This window comes from Vombatus ursinus, unplaced genomic scaffold, assembly GCF_900497805.2.
Source record: "Vombatus ursinus unplaced genomic scaffold, bare-nosed wombat genome assembly UNPS02014778.1, whole genome shotgun sequence".
NCBI classification, from domain to species: Eukaryota; Metazoa; Chordata; class Mammalia; order Diprotodontia; family Vombatidae; genus Vombatus; species Vombatus ursinus.
In genome coordinates this window covers 46,875,994-46,898,704 of record NW_020954556.1, presented here as the reverse complement: position 1 = coordinate 46,898,704, position 22,711 = coordinate 46,875,994, and the positions used below count along the sequence as shown (strand labels likewise).

General features: G+C 45.9%; 1 protein-coding gene across 1 annotated transcript in view; it reads left to right on the top strand.

Moving 5' to 3' along the window:
- TTC7A (tetratricopeptide repeat domain 7A) overlaps positions 1–22,711 on the top strand; it is a 202,809-nt gene that overhangs the window by 25,917 nt on the left and 154,181 nt on the right. The gene's annotated exons all lie outside the window — the stretch shown is intronic.

The window sequence follows — 22,711 nt, the reverse complement described above, 5'->3', positions numbered from 1 at the left end:
TAGGAGGAACCACCAGAAAGAGAAAACAAAACAAAACAGAAGGAAAAAAATAGCAAATAGTCTGCTTCGATCTGCATTCAAACTCCATGGTTCTTTCTCTGGATCTGGATAGCTTTTTCCATCATGAGACTTCTGGAGATGTCTTAGATCCTTGCATTGCTGAGAAGGGCTAAGTCTATCAAAGTCAGTCATGGCACAACGTGGCTGTTTCTCTGTACGCTGTTTTCCCGGTTCTGCTCACTTCACTCAGCATCGGTCCATACAAGTGAAAGTAGTATTTTTGAGAGAGTTTGAAAAGTGTGCTATTCAAATTTAAGGTTAGCCACTATAGTTTGTCTGCTGGAACACTCACAGCAAATAGTTGAACATCCTGGGGAGGTTCCTGAGAAGCACGAGATGGTGATCTCTCACATCCAGGAGCTACTTTTAGAACCTCGTCATAGAACGAGGCCAGGCATATGTAGGTACATAGAGAGAAACCGCCTGCTGCCTTGTGTAGTTCTGTCAGTGGGGGACTCCTGGCAATGCAAGCCATAGTCTAGAGATAATTGACATCACTGTGGTCCAGGAGGACTTTATGGAAAAGGCAGAGCAGGAGCTGAGCCTTGAAAGATGGGTTGGAATTCATGAAACATTTTTGTTGTTGTTCCAGTCGTGTCCAACTCTTTGTGACTCCATTTGGGGTTTTCTTAGCAAAAGATACTGTAGTGGTTTGCTATTTCTTTCTCCAGCTCATTTCAGAGATAGAAGAAACTGAGGCAAACGGGGTTAAATAACTTGCCCAGGGTCATATACCTAGTAAATGTCTGAGGCCAGATTTGAACTCGGAAAGAGAAGTCTTCCTAACTGTAGGCCCAGCACTCTATCTACGTGCCACCTAGGGAAAAATCCTCTAAACTACTCTGCCAGCCTCATCTTTGCCCTGCTTTTGCATGCCTGGTTAGAGTCTGGGCCAGGAGGAGCCTGTGGATTAGGTATCAGTGGCAGTGGTGGCCTGAGAAACATAAAAAGCATCCTCTAACTAGGGTGGTTCCAGTGACCCCAGGCCTGCACCTGCTTCTCTCTCTGCCCTCTGTCTCTCCCTACCCCTCCCTCTCCCTCTCTCTTCCTCTCTCCCTTTTTCTTTCTCTCCCCTCTCCCTATCTCCTCTCTTTTCTACTTTCTCCTCCCCTTCCCCCCAACCTCCTCCCTCTCTTTCCCCTCCCCTCTTTCTGTTTTCTATCTCTCAGCTCATGACTTAAATAAAAGGGATCATTATAAACCACTTTATATGGTAACTTGTTTGCCCATCTATTATATCATTTTAGGTATTGCTGTAGATATGAATTATCCTTCTAATTTTTTAGGTTGCAAACTGGGTCCCAGGCAGATGAAGTTCATTGCCCAAGATTTTTCAGTGAATTTGTAGAAAATCTCAATACGTCTCCTGACACCCAGCTGTCCAGGCGCTTTTCCTTCAGACCATCACGTCTCGCCTGTTTATGCCATGTAAACAGGTGGCAGTGGCTGTTGGTGCCTTGGCAGGGATCTGTGTGGTAGGCAGAGCCTGCACTGGATCTTGTCACCCAGATCTCTTCAGCTGTTCTTTGCCTCGCCGCTGCTGTCCTTTTAGCATGTGACTTCTGTCTACCCTTAGAACAGGGCTTACCCACCTAAAACCCTGGGAGTCTCTCCTACCTCTGCCTGGGATCAGGGCTGGGGCTGGGGGGAAGAGTAGCCTCTGAACTGACGGGACGCCGTGCCTTAGCTGGTGACCCTAACAGAAGGAGTGTCCTGCAGTAGAACTGAGAATGAACATGTTGCAGACTGAAGACGGTCCTGTCCAAGTGGACTTCTGCCTTTACTTGTTCCTCCTCTTACTTTCTGAGCCCTGTTCCAGGATGTTCCCAGGCTGGTCTGGGCATGTTTCATTTGGGGGTGTGGGCATATTGTGGCATTGCTACCATCTGGCAACCACAGCTCCTGGACATGATGGATTGTGTGTGTGTGTGTGTGTGTGTGTGTGTGTGTGTGTGTGTGTGCGCGCGCGTACACATATTTGTGCANGGCAACCACAGCTCCTGGACATGATGGATTGTGTGTGTGTGTGTGTGTGTGTGTGTGTGTGCGCGCGCGCGTACACATATTTGTGCGCATGTGTGCATTTGGGAATACAGTTCATCTGTCACTGGAGAAAAAAACTGTAATCTCTTGTTGAGTTTGTTTTTTGGTTCTTTTTCGTAAATATGGCCCAATATATATTGCTATTTGTCTACTGCTTTCTGCTCTTTTCAGCAGGCCACCATGTTGTTAGGGGTTTGAGAACTCTGATGGTCAGAGATGCTGCTGGGTAGGTAAGGAGACAGGGGCCGCCTGTATTCTCTGTAGTGTGGGGGTGTGCCCTACCCTGCTCTGCCCCCTCACCCTACTGCATGGCACTTTGGCCTTTCTCTTTCCTGTTCACTCTGTGCTCTGTGTCATTTGGCATGCTTGGCTTTGCCCTCGTCTGTGTGCTCACGTGTGTAAATGTATTTGCCGGCTTCCTAGTGAGCCTGTGCTGGTCTGCATGTTGATGATCTCAGGGCTGTGTATGAGTCTTGTGGGCCTGAGGTCCTGGGCCGCCCACTCATGCACTGCCTCAGGGAGCAGGGGAGATTTGCTTTTAGACCTCATCAGGTCAGAAGAGGAGCTCAATGGGGCGCTGAGCCTAGGAAAGTTAGCCAAGAAAACTGTGTGGGCTGCATTCCTTCCTTACTACTTCTAATCCTTCTCGACCTCTGCTGCTTTGACGCCGTGAACCCATCTTGTTCTATAGGATTCTTTCTTCTCAGGGTTTTGCTGCTCCTGCTGTCTCCCGATCCTCCTCCTCCCTATCTAACCATTGCTCAGCCTTCTTTGCTGGCTCGTCGTTGGACTGCCCTCCCTTGCTTTGGGTATGCCCTCCAGCTCTGTTCTTTGCTGTCTCCTCTTTCTTTCTCTCGACACTCTCTTGGTGACTTCATCCAATCTCGTGATTTTAGCAATCATCTCCGTGCAGATGACTCAGATGTATACATCCGGTTCCACATTACCACTTGCCTGTTGGATGCTGTCAAACTGGATGACCCAAAGACGACTGGACAAACAAAGCGTATCCAAAACGGAGCTGAGTTATCTTTTCCTCTAAACCCTTCTGTCTTCCAAACTTCACTGTTTCGATCAAAGGCACGGCCATTCTTCCAGACTGGTCCCTTGCTGCTGTTCTCAGCTCCTCACTCTCCCTTGCCATTTCTTTCCCCACGTTTCTTGCATCTGACCCTTCCCCTCTTCTCACGGAGCCAAGGCCTCCCCGTTGGGCTTCCTGGCTTCAAGTCTCTCCCCAAAGTGATTTTGCTTAAGCACGTATCTGATCATGTGATTCCCCAGCTCAGTGGCTCCTTCCTACCTTCAAGAGTAAAGGCACACTTCTCGGTTTAGGTTTTATAATACTCATCACAGTTTGGTGCCCCAGCCTCACTGGACGCTGCCCCCCCCCCCATGCCCTGGGATCACTAAAATTGGCCCCTTCTCGGTTCCTCACTTAGGACGCTGCATCTCCCTCCTTGTGGGCTTTGCATTACTCACCCCTGTGCCTGGAGTGCCCTTCCTCCTCACGTCCACCTCAGATACTGCCTTTCTTCCTTCAGGATGCTACCCCGTGCTCTTTCTATATCTCTGGCATCAAATGCAAAGAGAAATGGGCCACTAAGCCGTACCTGAGGATCCTTAGAAAACCACATATTACATTACCAATTTGTTATATTTTTATATACACTTATATTTTACATATTGAGTATGTATTATATATCTCTGTGATAGTTATCCAGTTTATGACTTCCTAATTACATTTTTTATTAATATATTTTTAGTTTTCAGCAATCACTTCCATATACTTTTCAGTTTTAAATTTTTCTCCCCTTCCCCTCCCCAGGATGGTGTGAAATCTGACATAGGCTCTACATATACATTCCTATTAAACACATTTTCACATTAATCGTATTGTAAGGAAGAATTGGAACCAATAGGAAGAGCCACAAGAAAGAGGAAACAAAACAAAACAGAAGAAAAAAAAGAGCAATTAGTATGCTTCCATCCCCAATTACATTTTTTTTTTTTTGGTTAGGCAGTGGGGTTAAGTGACTTGCCCAGGGTCATGCAGCTAGTGTTATGTGTCTGAGGTCGGATTTGAACTCAGGTCCTCCTGACTCCGGGGCTGGTGCTGGTATCCACTGTGCCACTTAGCTGCCCCTCCCCAATTACATTTTAATCTGAGTCTGGCCACATTTGGGAGTGTTGAGGAAGCATCAGGCCACATGTTTGACACCTCTGTTCTGTGTGAACTTTTTCCTGATCCTTTACCTTAAGCCCCCACCCAACTTTGTTTGTATTTGTTCTCTGTATCTTTGTTCTGGATGGGCTCATCTGTGTCTCCTCTATTAGAATGTCAGCTCCTTACCAGTGGAATGGTATCATTCCCCTTATTTGTATCTCTGGGGCCTGGCACACAATAGGTACTTAGTAAATGCTTGTTGATTGGTTGATTGACGGAAGGGAGAGACTCAGAAAAATGTAATTTGCATCAGGTCAGTGAGATGATTAGTAACAGTCAGAACTAAAACCCAGGTGTCCTGACTTCTGTTGACACTGGTATTTCCTGCATACCTTGTTGCTTTTGATGGAGAGGCTCCTGTCTGCTAACTAGCTTCATTCATTAGCCCCATCTAACAGGCCAGAAAGAAACTCTTTTGGGGGTGCACAACTAGATTAATATTTGGGAGGGGGTGGGGGAGAGAGGACTTGGAGGAGATTGGTTTGCTCAAGGTAACATAACTAGTTAGTAACAGAGCCAAGACTTGTGTTAATCAGAGTAGCTGGTATCCTGAGCATTCTGCTTAAGTGAGGTTTCATTCCAGTATTGTTTTTGGGGGGGGTGGGGGGAAGGGGAGTGTGGCATTTCCCCTCACCGATTACATTTGGCTCTGACTAATGTAAATGGGAAGAGTCGCATATCAATAGTGGCTAGGGAGAGCCAGATGCTGACCACAAGTACAGAATGGCCCCCAAGGGATTGTAGGAGCCATAAGCTTTCTATACCTTGGGTGTAGACTGGATACTGATGGAGCTTCTGTCTGGAATCACAGGTGTCTCTGACCCTCAGTGTTTAGTCTTTTGGGGGAGTAATCAAAGAACACATTCTGTCTTCCTCATACCCTGTAGGTTAGCCTCTATCTGTCTCTCAGTGTCTTGTACCCACTATGGCAAAAGGGATTTATGATTGGGTTCAGAGCCCTTTGCCTGATGTGGGTCACGCTTTGGCTTTGCTTGGAGGCAGAGGCTGGGCTTAGATGACCTCTTTGTCTCTTAGGAGATGAGTCAGGTCCAGTCATGATCTGGGGAAATCAGGCCAGTTCCTCGTCCCTCCCTTACCTCCTAGCAGCAGAGAAGCAGAGAAGCATCACAGACTTCCATATCCTTAACCATGTTAAGCTTACAAAGCACTTTTCTCACAATATTCTTTGGAGGCAAGCCGTACAAGGGTTGTCATTCCCCTTTTATAGATGAGCTAACTGAGGCTCTGAGAGGGTAAGCCATGTGCTAGGGTCACGAAGCAGGGAACCAGCTGGAGGGAGGCCCAGATCCAAGTCTTAGGAGGCTAGGACCATTGATTTCTCCCCCTCCACCCAACTACATGTTGCCTCTGCCCCATGACCCAGCAGGAGCCTGCATCTGGGGCCAGCTGCTTCCAGGTCACCTGCTGGGCCCTGAGGATTGTCTTCTAGATGAGGGGGTTGTTTGACTGTGTCTGAAGTGAAACTCATTATCCTCCTCCCTCAGCCTTCCCTTCTTCCATACTTGGCGCCCTCACCTTCCCAGGATCTTGGGGTCACAATCTTGGCGCCTCCTCGGCTCCTGCCTCTCTCTTCCTTCAGTCCCCCCCAACCATGCCAGTGTTGCCATTTCTACCTTCACCACATCTGTTCCATCCAGTTCCTTTTCTCCTCTCCTCACCTTTGTTTTGGCCCTTGCCACCTCTTGCCTAGATCATTGCAACAGCCTCCTCCTGGCTTTCCCCACTTGGGTCCATCCTATGCACACGGCTGCTAGAGGAATTAAGGACAGATCTGGCCATGTGACTCCCTTACTCAACCAGCTCTTGCAGCTTTCTCTTAATTCTAGGATCAAATGTAAACTCTTCTGTTTGGCTTTTTCAAGCCTGTATACACCTTAGCCTTAACTTACCTTTCTGGCCTCCATGGTTGTCCCTTCTTTTCCTGCAACTGCACTCCATCCCCACTATCTGGGCCTTTGCAGCAGCTGACCCCCATGCCTGGCCATGCGCTCTCCTTCTGTGCATCCCATAGCACCCCTCTCCTCTCAGCGTCACCAGCTGCACCAATCCTTTCTTGATCTCATCCTCTCATGACTCATGCATGCTCTTCCAGACTAACTTGTATTTCACTACCCTGTGTATATTTGTATTTATTCACTTACGTTTATGCTGTCTGTGTTTCTGTATGTCCTTGTTTTCTCCCTCTTGAGGATGTAAGCCTTTTGCAAGCAGGGATTGTTTCATTCTTTGTATTACCCTACCTCAGGGTAGTGTGGTGCTTAGCAGTTGCTTAATAAATACTTGTTGATTGACTGACTGTGGGTGAAGTTTTTAAAAACCACTTTATGGGCAAGATCTATAGAAGGAAGCTGTGTGAAATTACTAAATACTCTCCCTTGCAATTTCCCAGATCATATTAGGAGAATATTTCTCTGTGGGGGAGGTGAAACCAAGGGGCACCTACCTCTCCCTGCTATGATTTAGTTACTGGTCAAGCAGATATATACTGAATACTTAATGGTGTATCCGACTTGGGCCTAGGTACCGGTGAGAAATAAAGAACTATTCCTCTGTTTGACCCCAGAGGGCAGAACTAGGGTCAGATTTAGGCTTGATAGAAATTGAGGGTTAGCTGTGTAATCCTGTACATTTTATTTTATGCCTTTACAGACTTGGTTCTGAGAAGGGATCACCAAAGAGGCCTGTGAGACAAAAAGCTTCCTAATGCTGTCTCTAGATAGGACAAATAGGCCACATGACCACTTGTCCAGGAAGTCACAGAGAAGAGTGTTTTTCAGAAGGCCTCTGAATTTCCTTCCAAAGCCAAGATTCTGAGTCTATGAAGTTGTCTTAGACCTCTAGATGTACTCTCTAAATGGGGAGACAAGACTGTCGTGTTTGAGGCAGCTAGGTGGTGCAGTGGATAGAGCTTGGGGCCAACTGAGTTCAAATCCAGTGTTAGACACCAGCTGTGTAACCCTGGGCAAGTCACTTAATCTCTTTTTACCTCAGTTTGTCATCTGTAAAATGGGGATAATAATAGTACTTCCTCCCAGGGTCAAGTCAACAAGCATTGATTAAGCTTCTGCTAGGTGGCAGGCATTGTGCTAAGCATTGGGAATACAAAGAAAGGGAAACAAGACCAAACAGAAACAAACAGCAGTCTCTGCTCTCAAAGGGTTTACAATCTAACGGGAGAGAAAATGTTCAAATGGCCATTGACAGACAAGATATATATATGGGGTAACTTGGATGTAATCTTAGAGCGAAGTCACTAAGATCAGGGAGCCCTGGAAAGAGGCTTCTTGAAAAAGGTAGGACGTTAGCTGATACTTAAAGAAAACCATTGGGAGAGAGTTCCAGGCATGGGGGATAGTCAGAGAAAATCCGTGCATGTCGTCAAGCATTTATTAAGTACCTATTATGTCCCAGGCACTGTGATAAGTGTTGGAGATACAAGGAAACATCAAAGACAGGCCTTGCTCTCATGAAGCTTATGTTCTAACGGGGGAGACACCAACTATTACAAACGAGATATAGACGGGATAAATTGGAGATAATTCGCAGAAGGAAGACGCTAGCACTAGAGGGGTTGTAGAGGGGATAAAATGAGATATTTGTAAGGTGCTTTGCAAGCCTTAGGCAGCTAGGTGGTTCAGTAGATAGAGTGCCAGGAAGGCAGGAAGATTCATTTTTCTGAGTTCTAATGTGACCTCAGACACTTATTAGCTGTGACACCCTGGGCAAGTCACCTAACCCTGTTTGCCTCAGTTTCCTCATCTGTACAATGAGCTGGAGAAGGAAGTGGCAAACCACTTCAGTATCTTTACCAGGAAAACTCCACATGGGACCACGAAGAGTCAAACACAGCTGAAAAACGACACAACAAAATGCCAAGCCTTAAAGTACTATTTAAATGCTAACTGTTCATATGTTTGAAACTGCCAAGTTGGTATACCATCCATTGCTTTAAAAATATTGAGCACCCATTATGTCAGAAAACTAAGAAATGAGGACTGGACTCCACCACAAATACCTGGGGCTGAGCACAGGTGCCAGTAAGCTCAAGGGCCGGTGACCTGGCCCAAGGCATTTTAGTCTGGAAAATGGTTAGGTTTATTGCCGAAGCAGCATAGGAATCGGGTGGTAGAGCTGGGCCCGGGACCTCCCTCTTCCTCTTGTATATCCCTATGGGTGTTATATTATATTCAAGTTATATTCAAGAGATATAGTGGGAAACAGGTTGGATTCGGCCCCGACTTTACAGTCTGTAATCAGTGATTATGATGATTTATGGAATGGTGTTGTAAGGTTTGTAAATGGCTTTATGTATATTACCTTATTTGATCCTCACAACAACCTTGTAGAGTAGGCAGTGTTAACTCACGTTTTGCAGATCAGGAAACTGAGTGGAAGTGGAGGGCTGTGAGTCCTACAGAGACTTCTTGACCAACCTCGGCAAGTCACTTGACCAGATGACCTCTGAGTATCTAGAATCCTTTGGGGAATTTTGGACACTGGGCGTACTCTTAAGGAATGATGTGATAAAAGATGACAGCTTTTTATAGGTTGTCCCACTCTTGGTTTTCCAGGATAATAACCAAAATGATAATTATTTCAATAGCTAACATTTATATAGTGTTTGTTATATGCCAGACACTGTGCTAAGCACTTTGCAATTATTATTTCATTTGAGCCTCACAATAATCCTGGGAGATAAATGCTGTTATTATCCTCTTCTTACATATGAGAAAACGGAGGCAAAGAGAAGAAAATAACTTGCCCATGGTTATGTAACTATAAGTGTCTGATGTCAAATTGGAACTCAGTTCTTCCTAACTCCAGGATCGCTGGGGTTGGGAGTTGTAGACAGTTTCCCAGTTTTCGTTTCATTTTCCTTACCCAAGAACTGCTGACTTAGGCACGCTTAAACCTCTGGCTATCTTGAGAAATATGGTCATCAGGCAGAGTCTAAAATAGGCCTGTCACAGGAGCTGGCATGCCTTTAGAATTTTATAGTATATAAACCAACTTATGGGCACTTTCTGGTTCCAGAAACAACCCTGTGAGAGTCAATAGGGTAAGTATTAACCACACTCTGCATGAACCATTAAGAGACTTGCCCCTGCTCTGTCTGGCCAGTTGTAGGGGTCAGAACTGGGCCTCAAATCTAGGTGTTCCCTTTCAGCTACCTCCCAGCTAAGGTAACTTACTGCTGATGCCTCCTCGCCTGCCCTGTGAGAACTCCCAGACCTTCCTGTTTGCCCACATGGATATCCAGAGAACCCCACTACAGTTTTCATTCCCAAGGCTTGTCCTTGCACAGTAGAGCTTGAATGCCACTCTTGTTCAAAAGGCCTTTGTCTTCCCAACCTGGGCTTTTCAGCTCGATATCAGGGAAGAGAAAAGCTCAAGAGTTCTTTCATGCGTTATTGTGAATCAGTTTTAACTGACTCAATATGTTCATCTTTCTTAGGGATGCTTTTATTTTTAAGAGGATGCTTTTTCAGCTTATAGAATGGAGCCCCATCATGGAATTTCTGGCTGTGGAGCAGATGTCTTTCTTTTTAACATGGGAAGTAAGAAAGAGAAAGCCCTTCCATGTGCTCTTCTATCCCTTCCCTGGGTGGGCCGCCCATTCCCAGGCTTATGGGCTTCCAGATTAGCCCTGGTGGGTCCAGTAGGACAGTGGAAAGAACACGGAGGATTCAGAAGGCCTGGGTCAAAGGTTAGAGATGACAGATGTAGGCCTGAAAGAGGAGCCCTGAGAGGTCTAGTCCAACCTTCTTATATTACAGATGAGGAAACTGAGGCCCAGAGACTTGATCTATTTGCCCAAGGTCACACAAGTAGTTAATGACAGAGGCAGGATTTGAGTCCTTTGCCTTCAAATGGGAGTGCTCTTTCCCACTGTACCACACTGTCTATGATCCAGCCCAGCTCTGTTGCCTCCTGATGTGTGTCTATGGGGAACCCGCTGCATTTCTCTTTGTTTTGTGTAAAATGAGGCCAGGTATTTTTGTACCACCTACTTCCCAGGGTTGTTGGGGATAGCATTCTGAAAGCTATCAGGGAAGGGGAAGGGGAAACTTTTTTGTAGTTTTTATTGGAGATAGTTCTTGTCTATTTCAGTAGCTGGGCAGCCTGGGGAGCTACCAGCAGGTACATTGAGGATGGGTATAGATAGAGCCATAAGAATTTGGATCCAGGGGCAGCTAAGTGGCACAGTGGATAGAACTCCAGCCTTGAGTCAGGAGGACCTGAGTTCAAATCTGGCCTCAGACACGTGACACTTACTAGCTGTGTGACCCTGGGCAAGTCACTTAACCCCAATGCTTCACCCCCCCCCCCAAAAAAAAGAATTTGGATCCATCTGTTTCTTCTTCCAATACCTAAATGGGAGAGACACTACTTTAGCCCAAATGTATCAACAGCTCAAGATGTCCAGAGAGGAGGAAAATATTTTTCCCAAGAGTAAAAAACCCTTAGAGAACCCAGGCTGGAGATGTCTCTTTTTCCCCACCTCACTATACTTTTTCAGCTGTTTGTTAATGATTAATTATTGATACTAATAGCTCACATTTATATTGGAGTCCAAGGTTTCTGGAGTTTTTTCCTCACCCTGCTGTGTGAGGTAGGTAGTTCCCATTTTGTAGATGTACAAACTGAAAACTAAAGTGACTTGCTGATGGTTTCACAAGGTAGCAGACTGAGATACCAGGACAGGCCCTGATATTCTGCCTGCCACTGAATGGCTCCTTCTTTCAGAGGCAAGGTTTCCACGGCTTTGGAGTTGGAAGCCCTGACCCTGACACTTGTAGTCATGTGAATGGGCAGGTCACTGCCTCTCTGAGTTATCCCTGCTTTACAGATGAGGAGACTAGTATTCCAACTGCCATTGCCTGTAGCTGATACTTGTGAAGAAAGCTCTCTGAACACTAATTACATTTGCAGATCAGTGGACCTGTAGTGCTTGGCTGGGTAGGCCATTCGATTCTTTGGGTGTGTCAGACACACGATCAGGAATCAATGTGTAAAACAATTCTGAGTCATGGAGTTTGTCAGCTAGTACAGAAGGATATCTGCCATTTATTCAAATAGCAGTAATGTAAATTAGGATAATAGAGTATGGTCAATGCATAAGATGTGTGTTAAGTACTACGAGAACAGAAAAAGGAGAAATCATTCCTAGCTGGATGTGGGGTGGGTAAAGTGAAGGCCTGAGCTCTCTTTCAGCTCTAAATCTATGGTCTGGTGACCTGGGAACACGTCATGGAGTGGGTGACATTTATGCTGGGCTTCGGAGGAAGTGCAGATGGTAGGGGTGGAAGGAGGACCTTCCAGGCACAAGAAACAGTAGAAGTCAAGGGGTGGATGTCGGACTGTACTTAGGGACCAGCAGGTGATCTAGTTTGACTGCTGTCTGAAAAGCTGGACAGATTGCTTAATGCGAGGTGGTGGTGGTCTTCCTTTCGCTGTCATAAACTTTCTGGTTGTTTCAGGGGTGTCAGGCAGGAGGAAAGAAACCAGTAAATAGGGAGAGGGTGAAGATGAGAGGATGATCTTCTGGAGAAGACAGAAAGGGATGGATGGAATCCAAGGGTTTGGGTAGAGGGTGGGAAGGGCCACCACTTCATCAGACGCTGGAGTCAAGGGAGGGACATAATGGGGAGTGAGGGGGGTGATGACAAGGGGCTGTGAGATGAGGGAGCTTTGGGGGAATGGCCTCTTTGTCTCGTTAAATTATGAAGGAAAGCCGTGGGGAGGTTTCAAGAGAGAAGAGAAAGTTTGGAACCACACTTGTGAGTGGGACAAAGAATCAATTAGAGAAAGGATTTCTTGATTTCTTACCTTGACTCCCCCTGTTTCCCCTGCTTGTCTCCAGCCAAGTCCTGTCCTTCTTCAGGGCTCAGCTCCCATCCCTGCCTCTCCCACGAGGCCATTGGTGACTCACCCCAATGAGCTCAGGCACTGTTGTCAGGACCGCTACTCCTTTGACCTGTAGAGCCATGCTGTGGTGGTGTTTGCTGAAATGAATTCAGAACTATGACGCTTTGTGTCTTACACTTCTTAGAATTCCCCTTAGAATGCCATCTAATAGAAAGCATTCGATTCAGTGAGCATTTACTGAGTGCCTGCTGTGTGGCAGGCGAGGTCCCAGATGCCTTGCATGGAGCAGTTGCTCAATGTGTACTTTTTGATTATAATGAACTGACAATAAACATTCAAAAATCACCTAGATTCTTAGGGATTTAGAGCTACAAGGGGCCTGAGATCAACTAATCCATTTCCCTCATTTTGCTGTAGAAGAAACTAATAGCTAGCTTTAAAGCTTTCTCAAAGTACTTTCTTACCAATATTGCAAATATTATCTCATGTATCTCAAATTACAAGCCTAGGAGGTAGGTGCTATTATTATCCCCATTTTACCGACATGGAAACTGAGACAGAAGGCAGTTAAATGACTTGCCCAGGACTACCCAGCTCATTAAGTGTCTGAGACTGGATTTGAGTTCAGGTCTTCTTTGACTCCAGGTCATTCAGCACTCGGGCCACTGTGTCACCCAGCTGCTAGAGTGAAGTCCAGGGAAGGTCACACCTTTGGTAAGGAGCAGGGCCAAATTCAGTGCTCTGTCCATTGTGCTGTGCCTGCTCCGTTGAATTACATTAGCCACGTGGTTTCCCTAATAGGGGCTGGATCCTAAGCCAGCCAGCTCTGTTCCCAGGAGTCAGGCTGTCCATTAGCATAATGATGCCCTTCTGTTTGCTGCTTCCTGACCTGTCCCCACGAAGGAGGGGCGGAAGCTCAGAGATGCAGGACCTTGTTCAAGGTCCCACAGGTGGCACTCCCAAATCCCACTTTGTCGATTCCTCGACCAGCATTCTTTTCATTGTGCTCCATGGAACTAGCCGTCTAATTAGGGAGACGGGACCACGCGTGAAACAAAACGAAATGATAGCAGGAGGCTAGAACGTATATCCTAGGAGTTAATTATGTACAGGGTATAAATATTCCTGGAGTTTGGAGGGAGAGGGAGTTTTGTTAGGGCTTTGTGGAGGAGGCGGTATCTCAGATGAGCTTTGAAGGATGGGTGGGATACTCATAGACAGGGGACCTCTGGGACACCTGGAGGGCAAGGTAAGGCAGCGAGTGTCAGGAATAATGAGCGTGGCCTCCGCCTGTCAAAAAACATCTGTTAAATGACTGCTAGGCACTAGGGATACAAAAGGAGATATGACACAGACCTTGTTGTCAGGGAGCTCTCCTTCTAGTGGTGCCCAGTTAGGGAGGGCAGACAAAAAATGTGGTACGATGGAACGAGTCCTGGCCCTGAAGTCAGAGGGCCTGAATTCAAATTCCACCTCAGGGGCTCCTAGGGCAAGCACCAGCTTTCCAGAGTAAAATGAAGGGGTTTGATTAAACCACTTGTGAAGTTTCTTCCATCTCTAGAGCTTTGGTCCATGTAAATACATCGATCCCTTTGATACAAGTGAGAGTGAAATTTGATGGGGAAAAAAAATCATTTTCATCTTAGGTGTGTGTGAGGGGAAGGAGGAGGGAGCAAAGAAGGGCTTTTCGAAGTAGGATGTTATACCTGAGTTGGGCTTTGATGGAAGGGAAGGGCTTTAACCAGAGAAGATTTGGGGAAAGAAAATTTATTTCAGGCATGGGAGAATGGTGTGCCCTCAGTTAGCTTACCATCTAGTAAGATGTTTCTCTGCTTCATATCAAGGGGAATTTTTCTGCTCAAAACCAAACCTCGTTTCTCCCCTTTGTCAGAGAATAATTGCAGATGGGCACCTTGGCTCTCCCGAGGTCTGCTTTGCTTTGAGCTCCGAGATGCTTGTTCAGCGTGGAGAAAATAGGATAGGTGATTTTCCCAGCCCAGGATGACTCTCCTCATTAGAGCTGCACTGTTCTGTTTGATCTGACCTCTCAGGAGCCGTGCCGCTCTGGAAACATGGGCTTCACGCGCCTTGCCTTTGCCTCCCTAGCTGGACTGTGAACTCGTTGAGAGCAGGGAATCATGTTTTGTGATCCTGCCTGGCAACGTTGACTGCCTGAGGCTTCTCTCATGACCTGGACCCAGGGCCCACCAATGCCAGGGAAAGATGTGGCTCGTTGGCTGGATGAACGTGTGAGGTTGGATGGAGGGCCTCTGGAAAAAATAACAATTCCAAGTTCAGAGAATAAATGGATTTGAAAGAACTTTGGAAAGTAGAGGGGCATTATCAGCAGTCAAGAATTATTATTGTAAGACGTTTCTTTTCCCACCAGATATCTTTTGTCCTTTCCCACTGGCAGCCTGAACTATTTCCCAAGGGACTGAGCACTGAATAGTTGGCTTCTTAAAAAAGGAACTGAGTCTCCAGGACCCAGGGGTGCATTTTTTTTTTTTCAGGCCTGCTATGGCTGGAATTAGCTGTTTATTTTGGCCGCCTTCTCATTAGGGTGTTGCCTGTTTACTTTACGGAGTGGAGAGAGGAGTGGAGGTGGAGTGTATAGCTGTTTTCTCTAAATCAGCTTCTGAATTTCCTGGCCAGTAAATAAGGATGGAGAATTTTTGGGGAAAAGAAAGACTAGTTTTTGCCTACCTGGTGGCAGGGATGGTTGTGGTGTCAATAGGGCCTGTGTATGTGTATGATTAGGAGGCACCTAGGTGGCTCGGTGGATGGAACTCTGGGCCTGGAGTCAGGAGGACCCCAGTTCAAATGTGGTCTCAGATACCTACTAGCTGTGTGACCTTGGGCAAGTCACTTAACTTCTGTTTGCCTTAATCCACTGGAGAAGGAAAAGGTGAACCACTCCAGTGTCCTTGCCAAGAAACCCCATGGACTGTATGGTCCACAGGGTCACAGAGATGGACATAACAGAATTGACTGAACAGCATATTGTGATTAGGTGTGGCCTATTCTTTTATTTGGCCACTCTTTCAGGGAATCTTCACTGAATGCCTACCTGGTCTTGAGTTGTGTGCTCTGCTGGTTATGCACCTCTGCCCTGAGGAACTTGTAGTCCAGTTGAAGAGGCAAGACTTGCCCATAAAACATCTCAAAAGCAGTTGATTTTTGAAAGTCTTAAGTCTTTTTCAAATGTGTGGGGTGCAGACTCTGGAGAGCAGCAGGAGTTCAGACTAGGGGGAGGTAGCTCCCATTGTTATAGCCTCTTATGGCTTTCCACTTTCCTTCCAGCAACCCATGGTGGATAAAATCCTGGAGTCAAGAAGACCTGGCTTAAATCCCCCCTTTGAACACTTTTACTAGGTAATGTGTGGCCTGGAGCATTTCATTTAACTTCTTCCTCAGTTTCCTCATCTGTAAAATGGGAGGGTTGGATTCGATGACCTCTAAAGTTCCTTCCAGCCCTAAATTGATGATCTGAAGAGCCTGTGGAAGTGGGTAATGCAAATATCATTGTCCCTACTTTACAGAAGGGGAAATGGAGGCTCGGGCTGGTCAGATTTCTCCTCTGGGGTCTCAGAGCTAGTTAGTGACAGTTTCTCAATCAGCAGTTCTTTCTACTGCTTTTGGGAGCCTCTGTCACAGAGCCAGCAGGGCACAGTGTTTGAAATGTATTCCACTGGGGGAGCATGCTCTGTTTGCGTGACAGCAGCACGCTCACCTCTACTCTCGGGCTGTTGGAGTCGTAGTGTTTTAGAGTTGCAGGGAATCTTGGAAGCCATGAGAATCCTCGCCTACTCAGTTGGAAGGAGACTTAGACCCTCTGAGCCAGGGGGTCTGAACCTTTTCTGTTTCATGGATCCCTGTAGCACCCCTCCTGGGAATGTTTGTAAATGCATTAAATAAAATACACAGGATTACAGAAGAAACCAATTATATTGAAATGCAGTTATCAAAATATTACGAAAATAAGCCCATGGACTTCAGGTTAAGAAACCTTGCTTTTAGTCCAGTCCCTATAGCAGAGAGGTGACATGCTTTTCTGAAAGTCACAGAGCATCATGCCTTTATACGTGCATACATACATATTGTACATGTGTATATGGCGTATGTGTATATATGGTGTGTGTTTTAAGTCAGCTTAGTTGGAAAAAAATTAAAAAGACAGGAAGGGGAAGGGCATTGAATAAGAGCAGGCCAGAATTTAGTCATGTCCTGTCTGAAGTTACAGAATTCTTGGACCTGTAGACATAGGAGGAGCTCTCTTTGAAACTCTAGTGGTGTTCTGTCTCTCTGGTTTAGAAATATGTGTTCAGTCAGGCATGCCGTTTCCCTTACCTGGGATGCCTTCCCTCCTGCTCATCCCCAAACACGCCCCTCCCCTCCTCTCCTTCGGTCGGGCTCAGAATCTGCGGCCTCCACGTGAGCTGACTGTTCACTTCTTAGCTTGTCTGCATTCTTGGTGGAGCCTTTTGGCTGGGATTCTTTCCTGGTCTTTCAGTCCTGAGTGTTGGGCTTTACAAAGTGAGGAGAGAGGCAGCTGGCGGAGGAGTTAGAGGAGCCAGGAAGAGCCAGGTTCAGTACCTGCCACCGCCAAACAATAGCCTCGTGACCCCGGGCAAGTCCCTTCCCTTCAATCCTCCAGATAACATTAAGACCACAGATTGACCGGGAGATTCCACATTGGGAACCGTGGCCCCTATTGTTGGAGGTGAGACAAGCTACTACCAGACTTCAGTAGCCAGGGCAGGACTCCTGAGCACCCAGTCTAATCTGGCAGTACCATGTAAGGCAGCGTGCTGGGCACTGAGAATGGAAGGACAGAGCAGAACAGGGGCCAGGAGGGTAGGCGGGATAACATGTTTGATCATTCACTGAAGGGAGTCGTGGAACTGAGCCTTAAAATCCTGGAGTCGGGAAGACCTGGCTTAAATCCCTCCTTGGACACTTTCTGGTAAATGTGTGGCCTGGGGCATTTCATTTAACTTTTCCCTCAGTTTCCTCATCTGTAAAATGGGAGGGTTGGATTCAATGGCCTCTTCCAGCCCTAGATTGATGATCCTAAGAGCCTGTGGACGTAGGTAATGGTGAGGAAGGGACGTGCTGTAGGCCAGCAGGAATGGCCAGAGGGAAGCCTGGTTCAAGGAACAGCGAGCAGTCTGGTTTAGCTGGAGCGCAGTACATGAAGGGGGCCGGTGGGCGGGGAGCTTGGAAAGGTAGCTAGGGTCTGGATCATGAGGGGCTCTAAATGTCCCATGAGGAATTTGCATTTGGTCCTAGGGGCAATAGGGGGCCACTGAAGTTGTTTGAACAGGGGAGTAACAGACTTGTGCTCTGTGAAGATGTATTTATATGGCAGGTTGATTGGGAAAGCATTTATAGAGCACTTCCTATGTGCCCAGGCACTGCTTTTGCAAACACTATCTCATTTGATCCTCACAACAACCCTGTGAGATAGATGCTATTATGAACCCCATTTTATAGTTGGGGCAGAGGTTATATGACTTGTCCAGGGCCACATGGCCATTAAGTGTCTGAGGCAGAATTTGAACTCAGGTCTTTCTGTGTCCAGGCCCAGCACTCTACCTACTGTGTCCCTCAGAGCTAAATTAAAAAAGACTTACAAAGTCTTATAAAAACTTATGAAAGTCTTGGAAAAACTGGACAGCTTACTGTTCCATGAACTAGGCATGCCTCTGGCCATTCCCTTGTGCCTAGAACACATCCCTTCCTCACTCCTGACTCTGACCCCCCCCCCAGCCTCCTTTCTTTTTTTAATTTAATTTTTTTATTAATTTATTTTGATTTATCAACAATCACTTCCATAAGCTTTTGAGATTTAATTTTTCTCCCCCTTCCTCTCCACCTCCCTCCCCAAGATGGTGCGCAATCTGATATAGGCTATGCATATACATTCCTATTAAAACATATTTTCACATTAGTGATGTTGTAAGTAGAAATTAAAATCAATAGGAGGAACCACCAGAAAGAGAAAACAAAACACACCAGAAGAAAAAAAATAGCAAATAGTATACTTTGGTCTGCATTCAAACCCCATAGTTCTTTCTCTGGATGTGGATAGCATTTTCCATCATGAGGCCTTTGGAGATGTCTTAGATCCTTGTATTGCTGAGAATGGTTAAGTCTATCAATATTAGTCATCGTACAACGTGGCTGTTACTGTGTATTTGGCCTCCATCAAGGCTTGGTTCGTAAGCCATCTCTAGGCAGACTTCCATGACTCCCTTTGTTTCAAGAGGGGATGAGGAGGGGCAGCTAGGTGGTGCAGTAGATAAAGCACTGACCCTGGAGTCAGAAGGACCTGAGTTCAAATCTGTTCTCAGACATATGACTTACTAGCTGTGTGACTCTGGACAAGTCACTTAATCCCAATGGCCTCATATTTAAAAAAAAAAAAGGGGGGGATGAGGACTTGAATTAGGGTGGTCACCATATGAGTAGAGAAGAGAGGGTTGATGCAAAGATGTTGTGAAGGAAAGATTTATACGACTTTGTAAGCTATTAGGGGAGATGGAGGAACCACCTCACTTTTTCTATTTTTATCCCAGGGCTTAGCCATGCTTGTTACATAGCAAGTGCTTTTTCATCCATCCATCCATTCATTCATTCACTGTGGCTTTGGCTCTGATGAGGTGGACTTTCTTCATTCCCTGGTTAGCCTCCTTCCTGTATGTTCTTATGTTTCCCATCATGAGTCTCAGACCTGAACTGCACGGTACGGGCCTTGAGTGGCAGGTCCAAGGCGGCTGTTTTGGATGATCCCCTGGGCCCCTTCCCCGCTCTAACATCCTGTGACTGAATGCCCGCAGAGCACGCCAGGCTCTCGGAAGGCCAGGTTCTCCAAGTCTTCAGTGGCTCTGTATTCAGAGCTTGAGGCCTTTTGGGTGGGGCTTCTTGGAAAAGAGGCCATCTGTGCAAGATGATTCATTTTTTAAAAAAGGGAAAAATAAAAGAAAGAAATTATGACTGCCCCAGGTTTCAGTCTCAGACTGTGCCAGGGTCAGCACGGCCCCAAAAAGAAAGTGCCAAGTTAATTAAAAAGCAAGTAAACTCCCCTGCCTGGATAGGAAGCCACTGGAGGAAAAGAGGCAGACTCTTGCTGACCAGGCCCCTTTTGCTCTTGGGAAACAAATGGCAGTGCCTCGTACTTCCTGGCAGTCCTGGCCTCCTGCGCTGCTGCCTGAGGCAGTCTTAAAAGTCACAGAAAGCACAGGACAAGGCCTCAGGATCACCGGATCCAGAGCCGGCAACCTGAAAGGCACTGACGGGAGGAGGCCCAGCAGGGAGAACCTGCGTGACTCTTCTATGGGACTCGGTTTCCTCATCTGGAAAAAAAAAGAGTCTAAAAGTTCTCTAAGGTTTCTTACAGCTTGTTATTTCTTGAAATTGATTCTTTGGGTTAAACATCTTGGGGGACAACCATCTCTCTTTAAATACAGAATCTCTCTGGGAGGGTAGGCTGAGGCTGGGGCTGGGGTGGGGGGTGGAGAGGGATGATGTATTCAGCCAATTAACTCCTCAGCACAAATTAGTTTATCTGATTATTTCTCCCTAAAGTGGGTGGCTAAGCAGAAGAGACGCTGCAGGGGTGTTGAGGTGAGCAGCAGTGTCAGGAAAGCCAAGGCGCAGGAAGCCAGACCTTCTCATCTTCAGCATTCTGTCAGTCTCGTGCTTGGCACTGATCTCTTAGGCAGTGCTTGAATCTTGGGCCCTGGACCAGAAGACTGTCCTTGGCTTGTCGAAAATCCCATAGGGAAGGGAGTAGGTGGTAAAAGTCTTGTGTGTACCATAAATAGGTCGCCTTTTTCAAACACAAACCAAGACAAACCCCAGGAGAGCCAAGTTCTTCCTGGGTTTGGGCAGGGCCCGGCTCTAGCCATCTGTGGTTTCATTTCCTGCCATCTCCTACCCTCTAGAGTCAGGTTTCTGAGGCAGCTCTGCATCCCAGCCCAGAGGGTGCGGCTACATTTCTGTGGCTTTCTCCAGGAGGAGAAGGGGAGGGCAGAAGACAGACAGCCCTGGGGGAGCCATCATCGCCTTTCCTTCCTTCTCTCTCTTTGTCTGGATAGAGAGCCGTGCCTACCTTCCTTATGATTTCTGTCTCTTTCCAATCCCCTACATTATATAGATTTTTTTCTTTCCTATTTTTAAAATCCTGGTAATGACTCATTTGGCAGGAGGCTCACTGATAGTTATTGACTCAAGTAGTTGGATTTTTATGTTAGGCTTTAGTCTTCATGGATTTTGAATTAGAAGGAACTTCAGAGGCCTGGTCCAAACTAAGTATTTACAAGAGAATCCCTTCTACCCCATCTTTAACAAGTGGTCATTCAGCTTTCACATTGAAGACCTAGTGAATGAGAGTCTTTTTTTTTTGATTAATTTTTTTCAATTAATTATATTTTTCCTCCTTCCCCCTCCATTTAAAAAAGAAAGAAAAAAAAAAAAAGAAAAACCCTTGTAACAAATATGTATAATCAAACAAAATAAATTCTCACAGTGGCCATGTCCAAAAAAATGTCTCATTCTGTTTCCTGGGTAGTCCTCTATCAGGAGGTGAGTTTCATTATAGGTTGTCTGGTATCATGGTTGTTCATTACATTTATCAGAGTTCTTATGTCTTTAATTTGTTTTTGTTTTTGTTTTTACAATGCTGCTGCTGTTATATAAGTTGTCCTCCTGGTTTTGCTCACCCCATTCTATATCAGTTCATACAAGTCTTCCAGATTTCACTGAATCCATCTCTTTCATCATTTGTCATGGGACACTAAAATTCCATTACATTCAAATACCATAATTTGTTCAGCCATTTCCCCAATTAATGGGTATCCCTTTAGTTTCCAGTTCTTTTCTACTGTAGAAAGAGCTGTTATTTTTGTACAGATGGATCCTTTTCCTCAATCTCTTTGGAGTGTAGGCCTGTTAGTTGCAACACTGGGTCAAAGGGTAAGCACAGTGTAGTCACTTCTTGGTAAGAGTTCCAAATTGCTTTCTAGAATGGCTGGACCAATTCACAGCTGCACCACCAGTGGACTTAGGGTCTTTCTGGGCATCCTAATCCACTTTTGGATAACTCCAGATGTGAGAAAGTTTTTCCTTACATGCAGTCAAAGTCTGTCTCTAACATCTACCCTTTTACTTTCTCCGTGAAGCAGGATGAGTGTAGTTCTAATCCTTGAACAGCCCTTCAAATATTTGAGGATGCCTATCATGTTCCCTCCCCTCCTTCAAGCTTTCCTTTGGCTGATCCTCCAACAGCATGTTGTTAGGGTCCTTCCCCATCGTGGTCGTCTGTGTCAGGATGATTTCTAACTTATCAATGACCTTCCTCACATGTGGTGCCCAGAACTGAATTCATGGCCTGGGCAAAGTACAGCAGGGCATTAGCTTTTCTTGTTCTGGATGTTATGCCTCTCAGTAGAGCCCAAGATCACACTAGTTTTTTTCTTGGCTGCTGTTGGATTTTAGAGCTAGAAGGGAGCTTGGTTCAGTTTTGTAGATGAGGCAACTGAGGCCTTCACTTCACTTCAGTTCACTAACTTTCCCAAGGCCCAGAGTCTGGATTCAAACACAGGTCTTTGCATTGTATCCCATTGCTATGTCACATTGTTGACTAATTGAGCTTGCAGTCTACTAAATTCCACAAATCTTTTTCAGTTCATCTGCTGCCTACTCATGGCTCCTTTGTCTTATATTTTTAAAACCAAAGTTTTTTTTTGTTTTATTATTATTATTATTATTTTATTTTATTTTATTTTTTGGCAATTGGGGTTAAGTGACTTGCCCAGGGTCACAAAGCTAGTAAGTGTCAAGTGTTTGGTCTGAGGCCAAATTTGAACTCAGGTCCTCCTGACTTCAGGGCCAGTGCTGTATCCATTGTTCCACCTAGCTGCCCCCTGTTTTGTTTTTTTAAACCAAAGTTTTGTTTTTGTTTTGTTTTTTTTAAGGCAATTGGGGTTTAAGTGACTTGCCGAGGGTCACACAGTAAGTGTCAAGTGTTTGGTTTGAGGCCGGATTTGAACTCAGGTCCTCCTAACTTCAGGGCCAGAACTCTATCCACTGCTCCACCTAACTGCCCCTAAACCAAAGTTTTGAACCCAGCTGTAGAAAAATGCATTTATTTATCCCTGTTAAATTTCACCCAATTGGATTCAGTCTAATGCTTTACCCTGCTCAGATCTGAACTGCATTGTCCCCATGTGTTAGCTCTCCCTCCCAGCTTTGGGTCTTCTATAAATTTGATGAGCATGCCATATCATCTGCGTCTTTTTCCAAGTCATTGATAAAGACATTACATGACAGAGTTCCAAGGACAGATCCCCCAGGCATTCCACTAGAAACTTCCTTCCAAGTAGACATTAGACCAGCGATGACTGACTACCCTTTGAGTTGAGTTGTTGAGGCCTTTGGGAATCTACCTTGCTCTTACTGTACATATGGAGCCATCTGTCCTCTCCCTGT